At 34.4% G+C, this 24390-nt stretch overlaps 1 protein-coding gene across 4 annotated transcripts in view; it reads left to right on the top strand.

The window, feature by feature from the left end:
* LOC137250019 (asparagine synthetase domain-containing protein CG17486) overlaps window positions 1-24390 on the top strand; it is a 485148-nt gene that overhangs the window by 410019 nt on the left and 50739 nt on the right. The window lies entirely within an intron of this gene.

Raw genomic sequence — 24390 nt, 5'->3', positions numbered from 1 at the left:
GTCCTTGTGCGGAATTTATTTATATATTCTAATTTGTATTTTTGGATTTTTTAAAAATTTAATCCATTTATTTCAATACGAAAAATATTAATATTAATAATCAAAAATTTTCTTTGTTTGATGCAATAATTCAAAAACAACTTAAATCTATTTGTTTAAATTTTAACAAGTTTAAATAAATACAGTAAAATTATAAACCCTACATTACTCCCCCTTCAGAAGAATTAATATTAAATAAATTAAATGTAACATGTTTCTTTTTTTTATAATATCATTTGTGTCACTGATAAGATGTTTGAGTTGTTTCAATTACGAGGGAATTATAAAAGTTTAAATTCAAAATTATTACATAATCAAAATTTTGATACTGGCATTTATATACCAGAGATTTAAAAAATTGTAAATATGTTTTTATAAGAGTTATAAATAAAAAGAACTTGCAGCAACCATTTGAAGGACCATATAAAGTTGTGCAAAAGGATAAAAATATTTAAAAATTGAAATAGGAGATGAAATTAAAACAATGCTGGTTTGCGTCTATCTATTAAAATTGTTTTAATTTCATCTCCTATTTCAATTTTAAAATATTTTTATCCTTTTCCACAACTTTATATGGTCCTTCAATTGGTTGCTGCAAATTCTTTTTATTTATAACTCTTATAAAAACATATTTACAATTTTTTAAATCTTTTGGTATATAAATGCCAGTATCAAAATTTTTATTATGTATTAAATTTGAATTTAAACTTTTATAATTCCCCCGTAAACTACTTAAAATATCTGTGGGAGAAAACTGTTCTTGAGAAGGAGCTACTAATTCACCGGGAAGACGTAAATTTTGTCCGTATACCATTTCTGATGACGTAGCTGAAATATTTTTTTTATATATCGATCGTAAACCCAAAAGTATTATCGGAAGTTCATCATACCAATTACTGACTCCATTTCTTGCCATAATCGTTGCTTTTAATTGTCTGTGAAATCGTTCTACCATACCATTTCCTTGAGGATGATATGCAGAAGTTGTAATATGGTGACTACCAAGCAATTTTGTTAATTCTAAAAACAACTTTGACGTAAATTGTGCACCTTGATCAGTTGTAATTTGTAAAGGAACTCCAAACCGCGAAATGTATTCTCTTATAAATTTATTTGCAACTACTGTTGTTGAAATTTCTCTTAATGCATAAGCCTCTGGCCAACGTGTAAATCTATCAATTATTGTTAAAATATAACGATGTCCTTTCGAACTAGGCAGAGGTCCGACAATATCTAAATGGATATGTTCAAGTCTTTTGTTAGGTATTGGAATTTGTGTAACTGGAGATTTTGTATAACGATTTACCTTAGATTTTTGACAATTTATACATTCTCTCGACCAAATTTTAATTTCCTTGCTTATTTTTGGCCAAAAGTATTTTTTGATAATAAGGCGACGTGTAGCTCTGACCCCAGAATGTGTAATCCCATGTATCACATTAAACACTGTCTTTTGTAAATTATTCGGTACAAATGGTCTAGGATTTTCACTTGTCATTTCGCACCAAATACTAAAATTTAACAACGGAACTTCAATAAATTTAAGATTATGTGATTTATCGGAAGATTTTAACTCTTTTAATTCTTCGTCTTGACTTTGCTCAAATTGCAAAATTTTGAAATTTAAATCTGTATTTTTAATAGCTTCAACTTCAAAAGCTCGAGATAATGTGTCAGCTACAACATTCTCTTTACCTTTTATATACTGAATATCAGTAGTGAACTGTGTCTAGTTTGCCTGGGGCTTCCTTCCGTCTTAGCACTTAAAGCAAATATTAAAGGTTTGTGATCAGTGAAAACTGTAAAATTTCGCCCTTCTAAAAGGTATCTGAAATGCTTAATGTTTAAATAATTAGCTAGTGGGTCTCTGTCAAATGCACTGTATTTAGTTTCAGATGAAGAAAGTTTTTTTGAAAAGAAAGCAAGAGGCTCTGAAATCCCATTAAACGTTTGATGTATGACACCACCAATTGCTATGTTAGAAGCATCTACATTTAAAGAGAGTTTTGCATCTTTGTTGAAGTGGTTCAACAATATCGTAGAGGCAAACTTTTCTTTAATGCTCTCGAAAGCCTTATTTGATATGTCATCCCAAATTAAAGTCTTGTCACGTCTTTTATTCGTTTGATTTATTAAGTCATATAATTTTGACGTAAACTCCGCTAATTTTGATATGTACCGATGGTAGTAGTTAAACATCCCAATAAATTTTTGGGTCTGTTTAACTGATTTTGGACGTTCGAAATTGCGAATAGCTGATACCTTTTCATCAGAAGGTCGAATACCTATTCCAGAAATGTTATGTCCTAAAACATCGATACTAGGTACACCAAAAGTACATTTACTAGGTTTAATATTTAAACCGTTCTCTGTAAGGCGTTGAAAAAGGATAAATAAATCTTTTAAATGTTGTGCTTCGTCTTTACTTGCAATAAGTAAGTCGTCGATGTAAGCATATACAATATCTAAGTCACCTACTACCTCATTTATGAATCTTTGAAAGGTTTGTGCAGAATTTCTAAGTCCTTAAGGCATTCTCATGAATTCAAACATACCGAAAGGAGTTGTAATAGCAGTTTTATAAATATCTTATTCAGCCATAGGAATTTGGTGATATGGCCTAACTAAATCTAATTTTGAAAATATATTTTTATTATGAAGGTTCATATTATAATCCTGAATGTGGGGTAGAGGATAAGATCGGGTAGAGTTACACTATTTAATCTTCTAAAGTCACCACAAGGACGCCAATCGTTTTCTTCTTTCTTAGGTACAAGATGAAGCGGAGAGGCCTCTGAAGAATTTGAAGGCTGGCAAATTCCTGTCTTAATCAAAAAATTAAATTCTGTTTTAGCGACTTTGTATGTAACCGGATCTAAGCGCCTAGGCTTAGAAAATGGAAGGCTCCCTTCCGTTACAAGTCGATGTACCGTTGTATGTTTAACAGGTTTTGTATGATCTGGCTCCGCAATAAGTGACGGAAACTCTTTTAATAATTTTGTAAATTTATTGTTAACTGCAAATAATTTTGGTAATTGGATATCGCAAAACTAAGATATGGCATTGACTGAAAGATTTGTTAAAGGGTCTACTAAACATTTATACTTCAATAAACCATTTTTGCAAAGAAAATCGGCCCCAATTATCGCCTTAACTATATCAGCTATCAAAAACGTAAAAGGAAATTCAAGCCTTAAACCTAAATTTACATTTAAAAGCCTTTTCCCGAAAGTAGAAATTGTTGAACCGTTAGCTGCTGTGAGGATTATATCTGAACGTTTCGTATGAGGAAATTTGGAAGCAGGTAATACCGAAATTTCTGCCCCAATATCAATCAAAAAATTTTGTTTATTATCTTTGTTAAAAATGAATAAGCGACTAGTTGAAATTCCCGTTATTCATCGCTGCAACAACGGTCGAATTTAGTTTGCCGAATCTTTATTTTTATTGTAAGAACAAGGTTGTTCACAATTTCGAGCGTTATTTCCAAATTTGTACTGGAATCTACACAACCAATTTGGATTATTACGCGAGCTAAAACGACGCCTAAAAGTATTTCTAAAATTTTTCCTAGAATTAGATCTGGACCTATACTGATTTCAATACATTTCTGTTTTAATTTCAGGTAACTCCAAAGAAAGTTTCTGAAAATTTTCATATATCAAAGAGGTGGTTTTAACTAGATTTTCAATAACCGAATTTTGAACTTTTGTATCTGATATTGTATTTACTGAGAAAACTTCTTTTTTATTCATAACTTCACAAATGTTATCCGCTAATTTTACTAATTCATTAGTAGAGTAGTAGAACTTGAGCTAGGCAAAATTGCATTTAAATTTTTGGGAAGTTTTGTCAACCAACTTCTCTTTAAAATATTTTCACTAAAATTTGAACCGGCTATCAAAATTAATGACCGATAAAATTCAGAGGGCTTGCTTCAGAATCATTTAAGATTTTGTCAAGCTTTGAATTTTCACTAAGAGAATGTCTTTCTATTAAAACTTTTTTGAGTTCACTAAACTTGTTAGTGAGGGGAGGGTTTCGGATAAAATCTAAAATTGTTACTATTACGTCTTGTGGAAGTGCTGTTATAATGTGTTCGTAATTGGTATTCTCTTGAGTTATAGTTTTGGTACTAAATTGTGTTTCAGCGTGTATAAACCACGCTTCTGGACAAATAGTCCAAAATTGTGGAAGTTTGAAAGATGTAGCACAAATTTCAGAATTATTTTGATTTGCATATGGATTTACTAATTCTTCTTGAGAAGAATTATTCTGTAAATCAATAAGCGAATCATTTAAATTTTGTGTGAGTGTAGAAGTGTGTGTATTGAAGAAGGAGTTTACAAATTTAGTAAAAAATTAAATATCAATATTAAAAATATTTATATTTTAAAATAACTGTTTAAATAAACAAAACAAACCAATCTCAAAATTCTTCTTCCCAAATTTTTGTTATTTCTTCTTCCAAATTCAATTTGATCCTTTTAATATCGTGCAATGGCTTTAAAATTGGATAATGAAATTGGACATTGTATTGTACAATGGCTTTAAAATTGATTGATGAAATTGGGTAATCAATTTAAGATTTAAAAGGGGGCGTTTTGCAGTTTTATGTGTTATCAATTAATTTTGTTTGTTAAAACACTCAAATCAATTTACACAGTTTGGGTGTAGTTGCTTTTGTTTTTAATATTCCTTTCTTCTATAATTTCTGCTTTGATATTGCTTTTGTTTTGTAATTCTAGTTTGAATATTTATTGCCAATTCTTATTTTCTCGATTTCGTTCAACAATATGGCGTAACTGATAAAAATTATATACTGTAAATTCAAAAATTATAGAACTGAATTTAAGCTGATGGTCCCACTAATTTTTGGTTTGTTCGAATTTCTGCGTGATTTTAGGCGCACTAATAAATTATGTTTGTTTGTGGTAGTACATTTTTATGCATACAATAAATATGTAAAATATCACACAGGGCCGTAGAGAGAAGATCCGGGCCGGAACTAAACAATTTACGGGCCCCCTATAAAAATCCACTAAAACGTTTGATTAATTTGAATTAATGACGTTCTCATTCATGAATCATTATTGATGGATTACATCAAAAAAATTTGTTTGCCACATCAACTAAAGATGTTTGAATTAAGAGCTTAAAATAAAATTAACACAGAATATTTACTATTTATACTATTCTATTGTAAAGTAGAAATTAAATTTTCTTTTAACAGCCACGTATTGTTGTAATAATCTTTTCTAGTTATATATTTGGTAACATATTAGAACAATATTCTATAAAAGCGCGCAATTACTGGCATATGCTGATGACATTGATATCATCGGCCTAAACACCCGCGCTGTTAGTTCTGCTTACTCCAAACTGGAAAAAGAAGCGGTAAAAATGGGTTTGATGGTGAATGAGGACAAAACGAAGTACCTGCTGTCATCGAGCAAAGAGTCAGCGCATCACGCTACTGTTGACAGCCATAATTTCGAAATAGTAAAAGACTTCGTTTAATTGGGAACCACCATCAACACTAGCAACAACATCAGCACTGAAATCCAGCGAATCTTGCCAATAAATGCTACTTTGGACTAGGTGGGCAATTGTAAAGCGAACGAAAATCATACTCTACAAGTCACTTATCGTACCCGTCCTTCTATATGGGGCAGAAGTATGGACCATGACAACAGCAGATGAAGCGGCTTTGTGAGTGTTCGAGGGAAAAGGTTTATGCCCTTCTGCGCGTTGGCGATGGCGAGTACCGAAGAAGATTTAATGATGAGCTGTACGAGCTATACGCAGATATCCACATAGACCAGCGAATTAAAACGCAGCGGCTGCGCTGTCTAGGCCATGTTATGCGAATGAAAGATGATGATCCGGCCAAGAAAGTGTTTCGATCGGAACCCGCCTATGGAAGCAGAGGTAGAGGGCGGTCCCCACTCCATTGGAAGGACCAGGTGGAAAACGATTTAATCTGAATTATTTCGCATTCTAAGGCTTGAGAAACGTCCGACTTGTATTTTTCGACAAATTTTGCACCGCTCGCCCGAACCCTAGTTTAATCCATGTCTTAAAATTGCCAAAAAAAGGAAAACGTCTCGTTCAAATTTCTCATAGCTGCAAATCACTCAGTAATGCCAGTGATTACCGAATCAACGATCACCAAGAATGTATTGTTTTTAAAATCAAAACGTCGAAATGTTCAATTGAGTAGCAACTGTTTTGCATTCGTTTAAAATTGTTTCCCATTGGTTCCTGATCAACTTCAAATCAGCTAATAAGGCATCTATATGTCGGACCCCAACAGCTATAGTGACGTCTTTAGCTTGGAGGACCACGTTTTTTCATTAATGGTAGTCAGTATTTTGGACCAAATTGAGGACAGCAAGATACATTCGAAATTGTTGATGTAATATCTCTGTATGCTTGTGCAGTCAAATTTAGCTTAATTAATGTGTTTAGTGCTTGTGTTAATTTTGGAACATGGTTTTCGAATGGTCATGATTGCCTCAATTCTAGCCGACCACCTAGTGTCTGAAAGACTGTGAAGAGAGCTCGGTACATTTTGTTTTTTCTTAGGATGTCCCATGTTGTTGTTGTTGTAGCGTTAAAGACACTCCCCGAAGGCCTTGGAGAGTTATCAAGTCCTTTGCTGGATGCAGATCCGGTACGTTCCGGAACCAAGCCCGACCATCTCGGGAATGATTTTTTATAACCACATGCGACCTTCTAGGCCATCCCGCCCGTTTGAGGATGTCTCAATGCTGTGGACGGCTGCTGAAAATAGTAAAACATTTTTGCTCCGAAGAAAGTAATTCCAGCCGTACAACATTCTGCAGCATCAACACCACATAAATTGAGACTGTGGGTTGCACAAGGCGAGTAATCAGCATTCGAGTTTTTGTTGAGAATGTGACGTTGTGCTCCGTTGTAAGCTTTCATATTGGCGCCGTTATCGTACCCTTGTGCACGACAATATTTTAATGGGATTTCATGTTTTCCTAGAGTATGGCACATTAAAGCATCGATTTCCTGACCAGTTTTTTGATTACGATCCACGAAAGCCAAAAATCGTTCTTGAGTTGTAAAATTTGTTGCTTTCGAATTGAAATGGAGGTAGCGCAAAATGAACGTAGTCAACGTCACTAGCATCGGGCGTAGTATCAACGATAATAGCAAAATACTTGGCTTTCTTGCCTTACAGTTTCCCTCACGTGCTTTGCACAAATTTCTATAAACTCGTTCTGAATGTCTGCAGAAACATTGTAAACATTTGTGCTGCTGTTGTGATATCCTACCTTTCTCCAAATGATCTCTAAGTATCGGACCATAATGGCTTATGAGATTTTAGATGCCCAAAAAATGTCCATCGTTTTGTTCACCGAGATATATACTTTCGCCTTTGAAAGCTAGGAGTCTTTCACCCAAAAATTAAATAGTGTCCAAAATTCTATATAAAATGTCTTTCCACTTTTGAGTTTCAGTGATTAGCCGTCCATTGATAAGTGTATCAATTGTAGCCTCCTTTTGAATTAGATTTTATAAAGATCACCATTGAATAGAACATTTACTGTGATCTTGAGTATTTTCGTGTGATGGAAGTTTATCGTATAGCTTCTTCCACACCGGGAGTTTCGAATATCCGCCAGGACAACAAATTTTAGGTCGATTTAAAGTATTGGTGCTTAACAGACGACATGGTAGGCAGTAAAAAGCATTGCTACTGGCACTCCACACCAACCAGTTACGCTCCACTTTCTCTCCCTTTGGCAAGATTCTGTTTAACAACGAGGTAGGAAATGCCTCGTCATGACGAGCACGTCGAAAATTAACAGGACACTTTTGATGACCTCGACGAATTATTTCGTTGACTTCTTCAGTTCGCAAAAAAATCATCATTCACGGTACCGATGTCGAAGTCGTGTAAATAATCTGGACTTTGATACAGAGTTGGTGGTATTTTTGGAACAATTTTTGAAGATGAACTTTCATCAGTGTCACCACGAAACTTTATGATTTCGGATTCATGTAAACATACATTTTTGTTTGATGTTTTCATTGTCTCCTCACCGTTCGAAGCGCCAGGCAAAAAATCATTATCAATAGTCGAATCGGATGCGGAACGTGAATGGTGAACACAATTGTGCGTGATATCAGAATAGTGCGCATTTACACAGTCACTTTAAGTTACTTTAATCCATTGATTACAAATAACGGTAATTTTTATTTTCCGCTCAGAAAATAACAATTGTTTTCGAGTTTTTTTATTTCGCTTGAAAAGTAATCTTTAGTTTTCGAGTGAAATTAAAACGAAATGCAGATATTCTTTGCTTTTGAAATTCGGCTTAAAAATTACACATGGAACAACTAAAAACTCTCCTGAATTAAAAAAATTTCTTAGCACATCTAAATCGCGGGCCTCCTCAGAAACCCCGTGCCCCGGTGGAATGCCCCCCTTCCCCCTCCCCTCTCGTCGGGCCTGACTTCACCCAATAACCAGTACCGGATATTGAAATAGTTTTGAATGCTATGTTATATTATAATGATTAATATATGTTAATAAAACATATTTTCCTACTAGACACTTTTTATCTCTCTCATTCCCGTCCTTTTAAACAAGTCAAAAATATAGAGGTATCTGTTATGAGGTATTACGCATTATGTATTTTGAACACCTGAAGCCATTTCCAAACTGAGTTTTTTAAGTGAGGCACCAAACAGGCGGAACGTAGCATGTGCGCGGCCAGTGAATTCTTTGTAAGTTGTTATACACATTTATTTATCCTTTCCCCAAGTTCAGCTGGTAAAGGACTTGAGGACATGCTCTTTTTGTGCAGCGTCATCCACCGGACTACACGGGAATCCTTTAGTATTATGAATGTATTGTTCATTCTACAGATAATATATGACACTATTCCCCAGTTCTTTCCGAATGATTTTTCTGGTAAAAACGGTATCCTCTCAGTAGAAATGAATTTTGTTCCTTTCGACAGTCTCCTACTGTGCCATATGATGAGTTATGGCATCTCGTATATAAATTAATAATTGTGTTCAATAGAGTATGTGTAAAATGGGACGTTTTCGGTTTATGCTGTTTTTCCATTAAAAAGAGTTCTACGTGACCTGTTGGAGGTAGATTGAGGTATAGAACCAAGAGTTTAAAACTCAACCTCAAGCTATATCAGATATCCAGTCTGTGAATTTTTGGAAAGTGTGCAACTTCAGACTTGATTTCTCTTAAATATGTCATACTCAATTTGAGAACGAATCTTAATTAAGCTCTATTTCTCGAATAAATTCACGAATAGCTTCTGAGTTTTTTGTCTGACTGAAAAACACTATAAGGCGGGGAGTTAGGGCGACAGGAGATTTTTAATGAGGTGAAACCGTTTTCGCAGTTCCATATAAAAACAGGAAATTTTTTGCGTAGTACGAAAACGGCGTGTTCTTGTATTTTGAGTCGATAACCTCGCAAAATCTCAGGCCCAATAGAATTTTTACCTAGGCCTGATCAGCCTAGCCAAACTGTGGAGCATGATCGGCTCGTAAGCGTCTAAAACTTCTTTTGGATAGGGAGATCAGAGGCCAGAGAGCTCGCCAAGGGATATATGTCATAGTGGTCCTATCCGGTCGGTTTCAGCACATTTCTAATCAACGTGACATCAGGACGGACACTCATTGCTAAATCAATTCAGGTCATCATCATGATCATTTACGTGACTTTGTCGGTGGGTCTATCTGTTCTCCATTAGTGACTTACAGGTTTAAGATTCGGACCAAACTTGATGTACCACTCTGTAAGTGTCTTTGATTTGGCTGAGAAACCAAATCACAAATAAAAAGTGTCTTTGATTTGGTGCCGAATAAAATAGGTAAAAATTCTATTGGGCCTGAGATTTTGCGAGGTTATCGACTTTCAAAATACAAGAACACGTCATTTTCGTACTACGCAAAATATCTCCTGTTTTTATATGGAACTGCGAAAACGGGGTTTCACCTCATTAAATATCTCCTGTCACCCTAACTCCCCGCCTTATAGTGTTTTTCAATCAGACAATTATCTCAGGAGATATTCGTGCATTTGTTCGAGAAATAGAGCTTAATTAAGATTCGTGCTCAAACTGAGTATGACATATTTAAAAGAAATCAAGACTGAAATTGCTCACTTTCCAAAATTTCACAGACTGGATATCTGCTACAGCTTGAGGTTGTGTTTGAAACTCTTGGTTCTATACCTCAATCTACCTTCAACAAGTCACGTAAAACTCTTTTTAATGCAAACACAACATAAACCGAAAACTTCCCATTTTACACATACTCTATTGAACAAAATTATTAATTTATATACGAGATGCCATAACTTATCATATGGCAGAGTAGGAGACTGTCGAAGGGAAAAAATCCTTCGCAAAGAACCGCGGATTAGTGTCGTACATTATCCGTCCGTAAAATGAACAATACATTCATAATACCAAAGAATTCCCGTGTAGTCCAGTGGATGCCGCTGGACAAAAAGAGCGGTGTCGCTTACCATCAGAACTTGGCGAAGGGTAAATAAATGTTGCGAACAACTACAAATCACTTCGCTGGCCGGTCACCTGCTACGTGTTGCCTGGAAATGGCTTCAGCAAACTAGACTTAGTTTTTTCCTCCGTTTAGTTTGAAAAGTTGCGATTTAGTTTTAAGCTTTTTTTTTAATTGTTTAGCTTATTTCAAAATTTTAGAAAATCTAGATAAATGGTTTATGTAGATTTAATGAATTTGGGCTAGATTAAAAAAATTTTAGGGGCTAAGGAACAGATAATGTTGGCATTATGTTAGGCAGGAATCGGGGCGCAGTAACTTTATTAAGGCAACATCAACCTTATGTCAACAGGCATAATATTGGTATGAGTTTAAGCGGGGATTGCCCTCATTGCTTTAAAAGTATGAAAATATTTATTTGAAGCAATTTTTAATATATAATTTATTTAATAATATGGGAAAAATTTAGACAACGTGACATCAGGGCGGACAAGGCGACAGCTGTTTCGATTATACCATGTAAATCTCTTCAAAGCCTTTTCTCCCGGGAGTGGGATTTGAACCCGCACTCCTACGATGGTTGAAGTGTTACAAACGCATTCAGCCACGTCATGCCTTAGTTGTTGTAAACCTTATCCCATTGCCTTCTTTTGGATATTTCCTTTATGTACTGTACATACTTCGTATGCCATCATGTGGTAAAGTTATGCGTCGGTAAGGCGGTTTCAAAGAAACTTGGTGTTGTTGCTTTTGTTCTATAGATCTACAACGAATTAACCGATGTTGTTTATTTGTATGAGTTTAAGCGGGGAATGCCCTTATTGCTGTAAATGTATGAAAACATTTATTTAAAGCAACTTTTAATTTATAATTTATTTAATAAATTGGGAAAAATTTAAACAACGTGACATCAGAACGGACAAGGCGACAGCTGTTTCGATTATACCTTGTAAATCTCTTCGAAGCATTTTCTCCCGGGATTGGGTTTGAACCCGCACTCCTACGATGCACGGTGGGGCATGTGATCAATCTAGCTGGCCAAATTCGATTTTTCAAAAATTTCCAATCTCTTTTAAATATACTCCCTAGCGTTCCTAGATGTCCACTGAATAGAATACATACCCCAAAACCCACCTGCAACGTCAACAGAGCTAACCGCGCACATCTAAAGTTGTATAAAAATTGTGTGCAGTTCGATGTATTTTTGGATTAAAAAGCAATATACCCTTCAAACCTAAATACTTGTTCACTTATTTAACCTTAATCAAATCTAGTTACATTTTCTTTTAGGACAGGTAAATGTGTTTTTAATTCATATGTTAAATTTTTTATACCGTATGTTTTAACTGATTTATTCTACTTGTAATACTACTACTTTTCAATATTAAATTTTTGAAAAACCTTTGCAAACGAAAAGATATATCTTTTTTTCATGGCGTACTTATCATGCCAGAAATTTTTTGCCAATACATAAGCTGGTGTTTGTTTCAAAGTTCAATAACAAGAACGGCTGCGCATACCCGCGATTTTTTGAGTGGTGTTCAATTTTGTAAGAGACTGATACCCCTATTGGCAAAAGGTGGAAAACTTGTGAAAACATCCTCAGTGGCAACACCTAGGTGAAAAGTCTTAAAATGTAATACTATATCGATATACCAAATTTGATTCAATTCGGTTAAGCCGTTTCCGAGAGGGTAGTGGATATACAATAGAAATGGTAGTCACCTTGCCACTTTTTTCGATAACATAAAATTTTGCTGCTCATTAAGCTGAGGCTTAAGCGGCCGAAGTGGCGGGGTTATAGTCTTGTCAACTTTAACTGGAGTTTAAACTCGCACTGAAAAACCCGGCCTAAGAGCGCGATTTTAATCACTAAGGGCCTAATTTTTTCATGTATGCTTGTAGCGAAAAAGTCGCAAAAAGCCGAAAGTAAAAATTAAAATAACAACAATTTTAAAGCTTATTCAATTTTTCCACCACGAGGTGACAAACGCGACGATTTCACAGAAAATGAAAATTTACAGTTACCTGAAGCAAAATACGATAATAAGTGACCGAAATTTACACATTGTTGTGTGAAATTACAAAGCATGTATACTTTTGCACACTTTTTGCATAAAACTACGTACTTTTCGGGTGTAAATCAAAATATTACACGTTTATAAATGTGTGAAAAAACTGGCCTTTTTTAAACCAAAAAATTGCTTCAACAGGAATTTACCCCCATTTTAATCTTAATTTGATTCAAAACTTTTTGAGTGTAGAATACGGATCAATAGTTAGATAGAACAAAAGCAAAAATACCTGTTTCGTTTAAACAGTCAACAAAAAGCATATCTTTAACACATGATTATATACAAAGTATGTACTGTGTAAAAAGAATAAAATATGCAAGGAAGGCAATTGGGATAAAGATTACAACTAAGGCATGACTGGGCTGAATGCGTTTGTAACACTTCACACATCGTAGAAGTGCGGGTTCAAATCCCACTCACGCGAGAAAAGGATTTGAAGAGATTTACAAGGTATAATCGAAACAACTGTCGCCTTGTCCGTCCTGCTGTTATGTTGTTTAATTTTTTCCCAAATTATTAAATAAAATTGTAAACTAAAATTGCTTCAAATAAATGTTTTCATACATTTAAGAAAGCAATGAGGGCAGTCCCCTCTTAATTCATACAAATAGACAAAATTGGTTAACTGTTTGCAGTTCTATAAATAGAGCAAAAGCAAAAATACATGTTTCATTGAAACCGCCAACAAAAAGCATATCTTTAACGAATGATTACATACAAAGTATGTACTATGTAAAAGGAATAAAATATGCAAGGAAGGTAATTGAGATAAAGTTTACAACAACTAAGGCATGACGTGGCGTTTGTAACACTTCAACCATCGTAGAAGTGCGGGTTCAAATCCCACTCCCGCGAGAAAAGGCTTTGAAGAAATTTACAAGGTATAATCGAAACAGCTGTCGCTTTGTCCGTCCTGATGTCACGTAGTTTAAATTTTTCCCAAATTATTAAATAAAATTATAAATTAAAATTGCTTCAAATAAATGTTTTCATAAATAAAAAAAAAAATATTTAGAACATAGTTCAGATCTGGGAGACATTACAATGCGAGTGAAACACAAATCCACTAGGCGCCGCACGGATCGAGATATACAGAAAATTAATTTTAAAATGGCAATTTTGCGATCGACTTTTAACTAACTTCTCGGTGATCCAGAGACTAGAAACTTAGCACATAGTTTGCGAGTCGATTGCACTACAATTCGTGGAAAACAAAATGCCGCCAGGTGGCAGACGAATCGAGATAAACGAAAATCCCTGGAAAAACGCAGGGAATCTTGCGATCGATTTTTAAATAACTTCCCGGTGAGCTAGAGACTTCAAACTTGGGCCGTGAGTCAGAACCCGGTGACAGTGCAACATTTGATCAAAAATATTTCGCTGGGTGGCGCATGGATCGAGATCTTAAGAAAAATAATTTTGATTTGGGAATCTTTCAATCCATAACTAACTTCCTGGTGACCCAGAGACTTGAAACTTGGCACACAGTTCGCGGCTTGGCAACAATACAATCTACAGAAAACAAAATTCCGCTAGGTGGCGCGCTAAATGAGATAACTACAAACCTTTGAAAAACGAGGGGAGTCTTGCAATCGATTTTTGAGTAACTTTCCGGTAAGCTGGAGATATGAAACTTGAGTCGTAAGTCAGAACCTGGTGACAATGCAATATTTTATCAAAAAAATTCTGCTAGGTGGCGCATGGATCGAGATATTAGGAAAACTAATTTTTATTTGGGAATCTTTCAATCCATTTTTAACTAACTTCCCGGTGACCTAGAGTCTTGAAACATGGCACTTAGTTCGAAGCTTGGTGACAATACAACTTATAGAAAACAAAGTTCTGCTAGGTGGCGCGCTAGTCAAGATAACTGCAAATCCTTTAAAACGGGGGGAATCTTGCGATCGATTTTTAAATAACTTCTCGATGAGCTTGAGACTTGAAACTTGGGCCATACGTCAGAACCCGGTGACAATGCAATATTTTGTCAAAAAAATTCCGCTAGCGGGCGCATGAATCGATATATTAGAAAACTAGTTTTAAATTCCTGGATATCTTGAGACTTTAAACCTGAAATATAGTTTAAGACTCGGTGGCAGTGCAATGTTTGATCAAATAATTTGAGCTACGAAACGCACAGGTCGAACTATTTAGAAGATTAGGCCATACCTTCATGATGGCTAGCCTCCTGAGTGTTGCAGGCGTTGTAGAATTCCACCTCGTTGAAGGCCCAACTCAATGCACGTCCTTGTGCGGAATTTATTTATATATTCTAATTTGTATTTTTAGATTTTTTAAAAATTTAATCCATTTATTTCAATACGAAAAATATTAATGTTAATAATCAAAAATTTTCTTTGTTTGATGCAATAATTCAAAAACAACTTAAATCTATTTGTTTAAATTTTAACAAGTTTAAATAAATACAGTAAAATTATAAACCCTACATTACTCCCCCTTCAGAAGAATTAATATTAAATAAATTAAATGTAACATATTTCTTTTTTTTATAATATCATTTGTGTCACTGATAAGATGTTTGAGTTGTTTCAATTACGAGGGAATTATAAAAGTTTAAATTCAAAATTATTACATAATCAAAATTTTGATACTGGCATTTATATACCAGAGATTTAAAAAATTGTAAATATGTTTTTATAAGAGTTATAAATAAAAAGAACTTGCAGCAACCATTTGAAGGACCATATAAAGTTGTGCAAAAGGATAAAATATTTAAAAATTGAAATAGGAGATGAAATTAAAACAATGCTGGTTTGCGTCTATCTATTAAAATTGTTTTAATTTCATCTCCTATTTCAATTTTAAAATATTTTTATCCTTTTCCACAACTTTATATGGTCCTTCAATTGGTTGCTGCAAATTCTTTTTATTTATAACTCTTATAAAAACATATTTACAATTTTTTAAATCTTTTGGTATATAAATGCCAGTATCAAAATTTTTATTATGTATTAAATTTGAATTTAAACTTTTATAATTCCCCCGTAAACTACTTAAAATATCTGCGGGATAAAACTGTTCTTGAGAAGGAGCTACTAATTCACCGGGAAGACGTAAATTTTGTCCGTATACCATTTCTGATGACGTAGCTGAAATATTTTTTTTATATATCGATCGTAAACCCAAAAGTATTATCGGAAGTTCATCATACCAATTACTGACTCCATTTCTTGCCATAATCGTTGCTTTTAATTGTCTGTGAAATCGTTCTACCATACCATTTCCTTGAGGATGATATGCAGAAGTTGTAATATGGTGACTACCAAGCAATTTTGTTAATTCTAAAAACAACTTTGACGTAAATTGTGCACCTTGATCAGTTGTAATTTGTAAAGGAATTCCAAACCGCGAAATGTATTCTCTTATAAATTTATTTGCAACTACTGTTGTTGAAATTTCTCTTAATGCATAAGCCTCTGGCCAACGTGTAAATCTATCAATTATTGTTAAAAATAACGATGTCCTTTCGAACTAGGAAGAGGTCCGACAATATCTAAATGGATATGTTCAAGTCTTTTGTTAGGTATTGGAATTTGTGTAACTGGAGATTTTGTATAACGATTTACCTTAGATTTTTGACAATTTATACATTCTCTCGACCAAATTTTAATTTCCTTGCTTATTTTTGGCCAAAAGTATTTTTTGATAATAAGGCGACGTGTAGCTCTGACCCCAGAATATGTAATCCCATGTATCACATTAAACACTGTCTTTTGTAAATTATTCGGTACAAATGGTCTAGGATTTTCACCTGCCATTTCGCACCAAATACTAAAATTTAACAACGGAACTTCAATAAATTTAAGATTATGTGATTTATCGGAAGATTTTAACTCTTTTAATTCTTCGTCTTGACTTTGCTCAAATTGCAAAATTTTGAAATTTAAATCTGTATTTTTAATAGCTTCAACTTCAAAAGCTCGAGATAATGTGTCAGCTACAACATTCTCTTTACCTTTTATATACTGAATATCAGTAGTGAACTGTGTCTAGTTTGCCTGGGGCTTCCTTCCGTCTTAGCACTTAAAGCAAATATTAAAGGTTTGTGATCAGTGAAAACTGTAAAATTTCGCCCTTCTAAAAGGTATCTGAAATGCTTAATGTTTAAATAATTAGCTAGTGGGTCTCTGTCAAATGCACTGTATTTAGTTTCAGATGAAGAAAGTTTTTTTGAAAAGAAAGCAAGAGGCTCTGAAATCCCATTAAACGTTTGATGTATGACACCACCAATTGCTATGTTAGAAGCATCTACATTTAAAGAGAGTTTTGCATCTTTGTTGAAGTGGTTCAACAATATCGTAGAGGCAAACTTTTCTTTAATGCTCTCGAAAGCCTTATTTGATATGTCATCCCAAATTAAAGTCTTGTCACGTCTTTTATTCGTTTGATTTATTAAGTCATATAATTTTGACGTAAACTCCGCTAATTTTGATATGTACCGATGGTAGTAGTTAAACATCCCAATAAATTTTTGGGTCTGTTTAACTGATTTTGGACGTTCGAAATTGCGAATAGCTGATACCTTTTCATCAGAAGGTCGAATACCTATTCCAGAAATGTTATGTCCTAAAACATCGATACTAGGTACACCAAAAGTACATTTACTAGGTTTAATATTTAAACCGTTCTCTGTAAGGCGTTGAAAAAGGATAAATAAATCTTTTAAATGTTGTGCTTCGTCTTTACTTGCAATAAGTAAGTCGTCGATGTAAGCATATACAATAACTAAGTCACCTACTACCTCATTTATGAATCTTTGAAAGGTTTGTGCAGAATTTCTAAGTCCTTAAGGCATTCTCATGAATTCAAACATACCGAAAGGAGTTGTAATAGCAGTTTTATAAATATCTTATTCAGCCATAGGAATTTGGTGATATGGCCTAACTAAATCTAATTTTGAAAATATATTTTTATTATGAAGGTTCATATTATAATCCTGAATGTGGGGTAGAGGATAAGATCGGGTAGAGTTACACTATTTAATCTTCTAAAGTCACCACAAGGACGCCAATCGTTTTCTTCTTTCTTAGGTACAAGATGAAGCGGAGAGGCCTCTGAAGAATTTGAAGGCTGGCAAATTCCTGTCTTAATCAAAAAATTAAATTCTGTTTTAGCGACTTTGTATGTAACCGGATCTAAGCGCCTAGGCTTAGAAAATGGAAGGCTCCCTTCCGTTACAAGTCGATGTACCGTTGTATGTTTAACAGGTTTTGTATGATCTGGCTCCGCAATAAGTGACGGAAACTCTTTTAATAATTTTGTAAATTTATTGTTAAATGCAAATAATTTTGGTAATTGGATATCGCAAAACTAAGATATGGCATTGACTGAAAGATTTGTTAAAGGGTCTACTAAACATTTATACTTACGGCGTTATTATGTATAACGCAAAGCGACGAAAGGAGTCACTTTCACCCAAGTGAAACCAAATTCGTATCATACATATAAGAGCATTCATTAACTTCAGTGACTCTCGGTGAATATCGGTGACTGCAGGTGATTGTATTACGTTTTTTCGTATTATATAGCGACGCAGTGTCACGAACACTCATTTTTGCTGTCAAAACATTCACTTGCTTCTGGGTCGCGTTTGCTTCATTCACTTCGCTTTTTTATGGCCGTTTTTTATCATTTTTGAGTAAAAACTGAAGAATCTTAACATTTCGTGAGAAAAATTATTCAAATATTCCATAGACAGCCGATAAAGGTTATATGCAGAGCTTCGTTCAATGTGGATGCATATTTCGTCAAATTTTACAGGAATAAAAAAACCTATAAAAATTATAACCAGGGACCCAAACTGGTATTCCTTTTATAATAAAAGTCCTTCAAAAAAATGTATTGGTGGTATGGCCTAGAAGGTTCAATGTGGTCATATTAAATCATTCCCGAGATGGTCGAGCTTGTACCTTAATGGTGCTTGTTACCGGAACATACCGGATATATATCCGGTAAAGGACCATCAACATCAATAACACTCCCCAGAAACCTGGGCATCCCAACAGACATCTGATTGATGAGGCTCCACCGCCCAGGGGCTTAAGGGGTAATCTCCGTAAACGTTATGAGGAAATACGGCACCTGATAACACACCCGTATGAAGCAAAAAAGCACAAACAAATCTTCAGTGATATCCACAAATAAGCGTCGGAGCTCTAAGCCAGGAACTGCCCGACAAATCCGGTACTCAAAGAAAAATTCCCAGAACTAGCAGAGGAGGAACTCACTTTTCCTAGGGAAATGCGCGTCACTCTAGCTAAACTTCCATCTGGGTACTGTAACAGGTTAAACTACCTATCCAGAATCAACCCCGACATACAACTTGAAAGAACATTGAAGGAATTTTAAAATAAAATTCGAACGCAAAATATTGAACCAAAATTAGAAATTTGGTAATACTCTAGAACAGGGTCGACTACTAATACGCGTCAAAAAATATCGTGAGAGGTGTCAAACGAAAATAAAAATATTAACTCGTTCAAAATTTATTAACGAAAAACCGAAAAATTACCTATTTTTGCGCAAAACACATTTCTGCGTTGGCGGTCTTCGGCCGCGCTTATAAAAATTACTCTGGCCGATCCACCAATGGGATGGGATCAAAATTAAATGCGTGCAAAATCCCTTTTTACACAAAATTTTTTTCAGTGCACAACATTACAACAAGCACATAAAATGCCAAATTCAACTGCAAATATCTACGGACAGAGATACAATTTTTATTTTCCGCCTTCGGATTATTGTTATCGAGGTCAGTACGCGTCTTTTGACACCTCTCTCTATATTTTTGGACGCGTATTAGCAGTCGACCCCTGTTCTGAACTTTTACCAGAAATTTTGTTTGCCGCGAAAAATTTCAGCTTTTATATTATGAGAAAGAACAGGTCAACATTATAAACAGTGTAGCGTTAACAACTGCAATGAGGCTGTGTCTAGGGAAGCTTGAGCGCAGCTCATACGGCCATAGTGGTATGAACTTCAAGGCGCATGGTACCAAAATTGCAGCTGTAGTGCAAGGCCGCAACAAAATCCTCAAATCGATTGCCGGCAGTACTTAGGAAAAAGATAAAGAAACATACAAAATTCATCTGCAATTGAAAAGTAAAGAAACCTGCTTTTAAAAACATTAACAATCAATCAATATTGCAATTTACACTGTTTTCTTTTTTTTGCAATTGTCAGGTGTTTCGCTGCAATATTGCCAGCTCGTTGAAACGAAGTTATTCCGAAAAAATTGCACTGCAAAAATTTCCGAAATAACAAAAGTAATAAGTGACTATACTGGCTAAGTATTGGGTTTGACAGTCTTAGTGAATACGTAGTGACTACGTAAGAGGGCAAACGCGAATACGTAAGAAGTTATAAAATACGAATTCTGGGTGAATGTGAATGTGAGTGAATGCGACGCAAACATTCACGGTGACATACAAAATACGGGCCTTAATAACGATCAATAAACCATTTTTGCAAAGAAAATCGGCCCCAATTATCGCCTTAACTATATCAGCTATCAAAAACGTAAAAGGAAATTCAAGCCTTAAACCTAAATTTACATTTAAAAGCCTTTTCCCGAAAGTAGAAATTGTTGAACCGTTAGCTGCTGTGAGAATTATATCTGAACGTTTCGTATGAGGAAATTTGGAAGCAGGTAATACCGAAATTTCTGCCCCACTATCAACCAAAAAATTTTGTTTATTATCTTTGTTAAAAATGAATAAGCGACTAGTTGAAATTCCCGTTATTCATCGCTGCAACAACGGTCGAATTTAGTTTGCCGAATCTTTATTTTTATTGTAAGAACAAGGTTGTTCACAATTTCGAGCGTTATTTCCAAATTTGTACTGGAATCTACACAACCAATTTGGATTATTACGCGAGTTAAACCGACGCCTAAAAGTATTTCTAAAATTTTTCCTAGAATTAGATCTGGACCGATACTGATTTCAATACATTTCTGTTTTAATTTCAGGTAACTCCAAAGAAAGTTTCTGAAAATTTTCACATATCAAAGAGGTGGTTTTAACTAGATTTTCAATAACCGAATTTTGAACTTTTGTATCTGATATTGTATTTACTGAGAAAACTTCTTTTTTATTCATGACTTCACAAATGTTATCCGCTAATTTTACTAATTCGTTAGTAGAGTAGTAGAACTTGAGCTAGGCAAAATTGCATTTAAATTTTTGGGAAGTTTTGTCAACCAACTTCTCTTTAAAATATTTTCACTAAAATTTGAACCGGCTATCAAAATTAATGACCGATAAAATTCAGAGGGCTTGCTTCAGAATCATTTAAGATTTTGTCAAGCTTTGAATTTTCACTAAGAGAATGTCTTTCTATTAAAACTTTTTTGATTTCACTAAACTTGTTAGTGAGGGGAGGGTTTTGGATAAAATCTAAAATTGTTACTATTACGTCTTGTGGAAGTGCTGTTATAATGTGTTCGTATTTGGTATTCTCTTGAGTTATAGTTTTGGTACTAAATTGTGTTTCAGCGTGTATAAACCACGCTTCTGGACAAATAGTCCAAAATTGTGGAAGTTTGAAAGATGTAGCACAAATTTCAGAATTATTTTGATTTGCATATGGATTTACTAATTATTCTTGAGAAGAATTATTCTGTAAATCAATAAGCGAATCATTTAAATTTTGTGTGAGTGTAGAAGTGTGTGTATTGAAGAAGGAGTTTACAAATTTAGTAAAAAATTAAATATCAATATTAAAAATATTTATATTTTAAAATAACTGTTTAAATAAACAAAACAAACTAATCTCAAAATTCTTCTTCCCAAATTTTTGTTATTTCTTCTTCCAAATTCAATTTGATCCTTTTAATATCGTGCAATGGCTTTAAAATTGGATAATGAAATTGGACATTGTATTGTACAATGGCTTTAAAATTGATTGATGAAATTGGGTAATCAATTTAAGATTTAAAACGGGGCGTTTTGCAGTTTTATGTATTATCAATTAATTTTGTTTGTTAAAACACTCAAATCAATTTATACAGTTTGGGTGTAGTTGCTTTTGTTTTTAATATTCCTTTCTTCTATAATTTCTGCTTTGATATTGCTTTTGTTTTGTAATTCTAGTTTGAATATTTATTGCCAATTCTTATTTTCTCGATTTCGTTCAACAATATGGCGTAACTGATAAAAATTATATATTGTAAATTCAAAAATTGTAGAACAGAATTTAAGCTGATGGTCACACTAATTTTTGGTTTGTTCGAATTTCTGCGTGATTTTAGGCGCACTAATAAATTATTTTTGTTTGTGGTAGTACATTTTTATGCGTACAATAAATATTTAAAATATCACATTATCTTTGTTTAAAGGTTGATGTTTAGTTAAATCCTCCTGGCAGGTTTGCCAATTCTAATTTGTATTTTTAGATTTTATAAAAATTGAATCCATTTATTTCAATACGAAAAATATTAATATTAATAATCACAAATTTTCTTTGTGTGATGCAACAATTCAAAAACAACTTAAATCTATTTTTTAAATTTTAACAAGTTTAAATAAATACAGTAAAATTATAAACCCTTTCACCACGATTCGTTTAGACTTTCAGATGTATGGGAATTTCACCACGATTTTCAGCTGTGCAAATTAAGTAGCTGACAAACAAGGTGGAATTCTCTTGTTATCATGCTCATTAGACTGGGTCGAAAAACATACATCTTACAGTCACCTAATCCGAATATAGATATAGATGTAGTATGTCGAGCAAAGCCAAAGAACGGGTAGATATTTTGAAAAAATAAATAAAGATAAGAATTTTCACTTAGGAGTTACTTAAATTACTAATCAAAGTTGCAATTGCCCTTTTGTAGGCAGTAGTAAAAAATTGAAAATAAAAAGATAATAAAAAAATTTTAAGGACTACCTTTATAAAAATGGACCACAAAATAGAAGGCAATTTTTTCTTTAATATAGACATAGTCCTCTTAAATTTTGACTAAAAAACTTTAACAATAGCTCTTGTAAAAGAATTTTGGGGTATAATACTATAAAGGTGGAACGCAGTCTTTCAATTTAAGGCAAACTATGTACTTGGGATTAACTAATTGATTATTTAAAATTTAAGCAGGTAGTCCTTAAAATTTTTTTATCATCTTTTAATTTTTATATTTATATATGGACCAATTTCTGATATTTGTGTTTTCTGGGTTGAGCACATATGGTCAAAAAATTAAAACACAGTTGTTGTTGTTTTTCCCGACGCGTTTCGACGTTCTTTTTTCTCACGTCATCTTCTGGGGATTTCTTTAATGATAGATATTGTAACGAATTTACTTGCAAATCCTCTTATTTGCAACCTTCTGCTAAGTTCGAATCACTAAACTGTTGAATAAATAACTCCAATATTTTATAATGCAAAATGGCCTTTATTAAAGTACTTCACAATAAATACCTCTACTATTGCCCGACAGATTGCGTGCTTAATAAAAACTGCTTGTAGCGCCTCTATTGCTGAGGCCTTTTATACTCTTTGATTACCTCTTTGCATCTTCTAGGCGCTTCTGTTCTCGAATTTACTAGTGGGTTATCTGTTATAATTATGAATACAGATGTACGTGTATAGCTCTCATATGCGCGTGTGTTTGTGAGCGACACTTCCACAATTATAATTGCATATCTCAGATAAGATATCTGCATGTGTTTGTTGCTTCTCCGCTGCGTAGGCATAATGACTGAATTATTGATGTGCATTCACGTCACTGTTTAGCATCGGCTTGGAGAAGCCGAAGACCGAAGTCTGATCGTCCCTATCAGACAAATTTCCGAATGTAAACACCGCTAGCATCTTCAGATGTACCACTCTTATACTTCGTGGGATCCCAATGCTTTGTATGCGGTAGATGGTGTCACTGATATTCTTCACAACTTTGTACGGGCCTTCCCAACTGCACCGAAATTTGGACGGAACACCTTTCCGCCGGTGAGGGTTGTATAACAGTACCAAATTTCCCTCCAAGGAACCTGCCGAATTATTGTTCTCATCGTACCTGCGTTTCATCTTACTACTACATTATCCTGGATAGTTCCCTCGCACTCTGTTGTTTGGCCAATGAACTACTTCGTAGAGCTAGCGCTTGACGGATTGGCTTCGCATAATCAGTATCATTCCCGCGTTTCACAACAGTTGTGCGCCCGACTTGAAACTACCTTCGCATTCTATCAGGGAAATTCGTTCCTTCGTTTTTGTGCGTCCATTAGGGTTTGTCAATGCTAGTGTTTCTCTCGCAGCTACTTTTGATTTCGCTTTATTTGGCCCATTCGATCCATCAACCTTTACCTTTGACTTTCGTGGTCTTTGTCGAGTCTTCTCCACCATTACCCGATTACTGCTGAACCCTTTCTCCAAACTAAAGTTAAGTGGTAATTCCTGGTTCCTCTTATATCACATAATCTTTCTCCGCATATCGATCCTGATGTCATGGTCAACTAAGAAGTCCACTCCCAATATGACTTCATCAACAAACTTCGCCACAATGAATTTGTGTAGAACCATGACCTTTCCAATTAATGCATCACATACCACTTCTCCTTGGACTTGGTTATACTCGCCAGTGACCGTACGCAACCTTGCTCCAGGTAACGGTTTTACTCTCCTGTTGACCAAGTCAGATCGAATTAAGGGATAAGATGCACCCGCATCTACAGTCAGTACACGTTCTTTGCCATCCACATTCCCTCTGACGGTAAGGCTGCTC

Source organism: Eurosta solidaginis, chromosome 4 (genome assembly GCF_040869045.1).
Source record: "Eurosta solidaginis isolate ZX-2024a chromosome 4, ASM4086904v1, whole genome shotgun sequence".
Lineage (NCBI taxonomy): Eukaryota > Metazoa > Arthropoda > Insecta > Diptera > Tephritidae > Eurosta > Eurosta solidaginis.
This window is presented reverse-complemented; position numbering and strand designations above follow the sequence as displayed.